Consider the following 5,180-nt stretch of genomic DNA (forward strand, 5'->3'; position numbering starts at 1 on the left):
AGGTTTTTACAAGGTTTTAAAATATTTTTAGGTCTTAGACACGCAACAGTTAACAAGATTATCTACATTTTGAGCATAATATTTATTAAAATCTGATAAAGTAAACTTTGAGTTTGTTCCTAAATATAATAAAAATAAAGATAAAGCAAAAATTAATAAATAATTAAAATGACCAGATGTCTTTAATTTGCATAGTTCATGCACTCTCTAGACTGCAATGCATGCCGAATGAAAATCTGTTTTCAAAAAAGCATTTTTTTGGAGTCGGGTAGAGGCATTCGACATTTTTTCAAAATCTTTAGGTTTTTATTATTTTTGTTACGTTCAGTTTTTTAAGGTTTATTTTAAATTTCTAAGATCAAAATGAAAATTTATGTTTTTCGAGGTTTTTGAGGTCAACTTCTGGCCTGGTAGAAATGATGCTTAATAGTATATGAAATGCCTTTTTGAATTTACAGTTGCTCAAAAACCTGACAACACTGCCCAAACAGGGATCTGACCAGATTTTCCAACAAAGTAGGTTTGACTGAGTTGACAAGTTAGATTGTTGTTGACATCAACATGGGCAAGCTTGCGATTTTCCTGCATCAAACTTGAATACTTAAAAGTAAAATGTGGACATTCAAGATGTTGTTTTGAATCTGCAAGGTGCTGTTGCAAAGGACTTGGCCGAAATCAACTAAATCAGTAGAATCATGATGGTGGCTTTTTATGAAAGACTATGTTGAAACAAAGAATGCCCAGTTGCTGTCTTCCATACCCTCACCCATAAGCAAAGTAACAGCATAATTTGATATAAACAGAATAATTTTCAATGAAGTAGAGAAAAAAATTGGTGTTGTAAATGCTTAACTTGTTTTCAAAGGTACATGTAATGGGAAACGGGAAGGAACTATAAATATTTATCTCACCCTTAAGTTTCTGCATATCTGTATTGCTCTTAATGAGATATAGATTTTATCTAAGAAGCTTACTTGAACTTTTAAAAACAGAAATATTAATTTAGGTCAAAACTTGTTCTGTTCAAGATTCATGTGGGAAAAAATTTCAGAACTTTAGAAATTTTTTCTTATACCAAGTCCGAGGTTTCAAATTTATTGCTTTATATCATGCCCCAGGAATGTAGATTTGTATGCCTCTCCAGGAATTTAGATTTGTATGCCTCTCCAGGAATTTGGATTTGTATGCTCCTCCAGGAATGTAGATTTGTATGCCTCTCCAGGAATGTAGATTTGTATGCTCCTCCAGGAATGTAGATTTGTATGCCTCTCCAGGAATGTAGATTTGTATGCCACTCCAGGAATGTAGATTTGTATGCTTCTCAGTAAATGGGGGATTTGTATGCCTCTCCAGAAATGGGGGATTTGTATGCCTCTCCAGAAATGGGGGATTTGTATGCCTCTCCAGAAATGGGGGATTTGTATGCCTCTCCAGAAATGCAGATGTATATGCTCCTCCAGAAAGGGGGATTTGTTTGCATCTCCAGGAATGTAGATTTGTATGATCCTCCATAAATGGGGAATTTGGATGCCTCTCCAGGAATGTAGATTTGTATGCTCCTCAGTAAATGGGGAATTTGGATGCCTCTCCAGGAATTTGGATTTGTATGCTCCTTCAGGAATTTCGATTTGTATGCTCCTCCTGGAATGTAGATTTGTATGCCTCTCCAGGAATGTTGATTTGTATGTTCCTCAGTAAATGGGGGATTTGTATGCCTCTCCAGGAATGCAGATTTGTATGCTCCTCCAGAAAGAGGGATTTGTATGCCTCTCCAGGAATGTTGATTTGTATGTTCCTCAGTAAATGGGGGATTTGTATGCCTCTCCAGGAATGCAAATTTGTATGCTCCTCCAGAAAGGGAGATTTGTATTCCTCTCCAGGAGTGTCGATTTGTATGTTACTCTATAAATGGGGGGATCTGTATTCCTCTCCAGTAATGTAGATTTGTAAGTTCCTCCAGAAAAGAGGATTTGTAAGCCTCTCCAGCAATGTAGATTTGTAAGTTCCTCCAGAAAGGTGGATTTGTATGCCTCTCCAAAACATTGTAGATTTGTATGCTCCTCCATAAATGGGGGATTTGTATGCCTCTCCAGGAATGTGAAAGTGGTATGTAGTGTTGCCCTTGTCCATCTGTACCCGTAGTTTAATTTTGTATTTGCATCATTGTGGCCAAGCATTAAACTTCAATGTATACAATTCCAGTGTATTTCTATGAAATTAATAACATGGTTCTGACAAAATATTGGTACAAAATAATTTCATTATCATTTAAGTTATTGTTATAAAAAAAACATTATTCAAATGTTTATATAAAAAATAGCACATTGTCCTGGAGATTATATGTACCATTTGTACTAATAGCTATCAATTGCAGCAACTATACATGGTGTATAAAGCATGTTACCCATAAAAGAAAGGTGGGATCATAAGACAAGTTTGTTTTTTAGTAGAGGTTTACTTCTATGATGATTCTGTGTCAGAAACCTCAAACAATGTCTGTTTTTGTTTTATTAAAAAAATCTGTAAAAATAGTTCTTCAAAATTACTTAGATATAGCTGAAATACATACAAAAACCCTAGTTCTTAATAAGTGTCTCTAACAAACCAATTTTCCATTAATTCATACTTAAGCTGGTAAAATTATTTTGGATTAAACTATTAAGAATAGATGTATTAAAACCTACACACCAAGCCATCAATGTAGTGCAGCTTGTTACACCTTTGTTTGCTGAGCTTGTCTATTATTTTTGTCACTGGTGACATATATATTTCTTACTTCCCCAAAGCCTAATCAAAACAGCTAAATCATACACAGGATAAGTAAGTGTTGTCAAGGCGAACTGAAATTTTTGTGGTACATTTGATGTAACTATGAAATGTATGCCATGTGACGTTAACTCATGGACAGGATATATAGAATCTATGTTGGGGTTTGGGACTAGACAAGGAAATCTCAGTCAAGGGTTTATATTATTTGTCTCCCCACGAGGCTTGCTCGAGTGGGGAGACATATAATATAAACCTGCGACTGAGATTTCCTTGTTTCGGTCCAAACCTCAACGTAGATTATTTTTCTCACCCAATATTTTCCTTTAAAGTAAAAAGAATTCTGCACTAGTGTTCACGTCCAATGTTTACATGTGACGCATGAATATAAATATGTTAATGAGGGCTGTGGTGTGACCGTTGTGTCCGAAGTACACAGTTTATACGCGCGAGCAAAGAAAAATAACAACATAAAGCATCAAATAATAATGAGGTATTATCACATTTAATATATGGATGTTATATGAAATTGACAATAAATAATTAATATTTATTACAAGAAACTTTTATTTTCATCAGTTCCAATTTTGAAATGTTATATTGTAAATAAAATGATATTGGATACTCAGCTCTACTGTAGCTATACCTATAAGTCTAACTCTACATCCCTGTTTGTTTGTACCACAAAACCGATTTCAAAAACGAGAGCGTTTAATGTGATAAAAAGTGCACAAAACTAAGTCAAATGAATCATTAATTTATCATTTCTAACCTGACTGTGACCAGAATGGCACTAATGCTGGCATCCCCTGCACCATTTCATGCTTAACGGACTTTCCATACTAACATGGTGCCATATTGCGTACACTATAGGCTAGTTTATTTCCATCAGACAACATAATGACGTAGTTCATCTTGTTTGTTAACTGCTGAATAATTGCGTAAATTACATAACACAGAGTTTGGAATTATATCCCTTTGCATATATCAACATAGAAATTAAACCGCTTGTTAAATCCACATGAAGAGCAAATTTATAGTTGTCATTATTTCCTTTTGCTTGATTCAACATTGTAAATATCGGAAGCAGACGACTTATGTATGTACATTTGTAGTCGTGATACACCCCATTGCTGAAAATGGACCCGAGCATGTCCGTCTATTACACTGAAAACTTCCGTTAAGCATGAAACCCGCATAAGATGACGGTGTTAGGGCCACTCTAATCAGAGTCAGGTTAGAAACTATAAATCAACGAATAAATTGACTAAGTTCCTTGCACTTTTTATCACATTAAAGGTTTCCACGGGTTTGTATTGTCAGACTAATAGTACAAGCTGTAACAAAGAGTAAGATCTTGCTTTTGATTATTCATGGTTAATTAGAAATCTGTGTCACTATCGTACATAACTATTCTTTTCTTTGGAGGAGGTGAAACTGTTTGTGACATACTTGTGTTGTCCTTAATATTGATTGTAAAATTACCCCCATGTATAATAGATCCTCCAAAAACGGACTCTAGTGGATATCCATGTGCTAAACTTTCAAGTTCACAGATTCTTTGAGCATTTATTTTTCTGTCCTGGAAATATGGCAAGTGCTACAGTGAAATTTGCTTATGGATTAAGATATTAACGGATAAATGATTCCTTCTGGCTGGTAAGTGCATTATTTGTCTTTAAATATTGTAGTTATATTTTTGATTCAACTGGGGCACAATGGAGATGATTAACAAAATTAGAATAATGCATGTTTTATATAACACATTTCTAGCTGTTACTAAGTGTTCATTGTTGTTAAGAGAGTTGGGAGGTTATGAAATGTATAGGTCTATAGTCTTTAAAATTCTATCCTATCTGTAGCACAGACATTTTTCAGGTCAGCGTCATTAAATGTAGCTAACAGTATATAATTTGTTTCACACAAAGTATTTAAAACTAGTCAGGTAGCTTTAGCTACATTTAATGACACTGACCTGAGAAATGTACTGAGCTAGGCCTGCATATAGATAAAATTGACCATGCTGTGTGGAACGAAATAGCATAATACCAAAAAGTTCGACATCATGTGCATTTGTGTCTTTGTCTCTCTCGAAATGGTTTTTATTGTGTGTACTCAAAGATGGATTTACCTTATGTTACTACGTTTTTGTTATAGATTTGTTGCTGCTGTTGTTGTCGTTTGATTTTAGTACAACTACGTCAGGCAAAGCAGAAGACAGCAAGGGTTTCTTTTTTTTAAAGTAGTTCTGAGCGCGTGGATACCTTGACTGAGACAACTGGTCTGAGATGACTAGACTGAGACAAGAAAAGTAAGGTTAGCAAAGCAAGTAGATTTCTCTGTCGCATGGGTGAGAAAAATAAATATTACTCAGGTAATTTTGCAATTTACATACTTAATACATGTTCACATAG

The sequence above is a fragment of the Sinohyriopsis cumingii genome, chromosome 3, assembly GCF_028554795.1.
Source record: "Sinohyriopsis cumingii isolate HCF-2022 chromosome 3, ASM2855479v2, whole genome shotgun sequence".
Lineage (NCBI taxonomy): Eukaryota > Metazoa > Mollusca > Bivalvia > Unionida > Unionidae > Sinohyriopsis > Sinohyriopsis cumingii.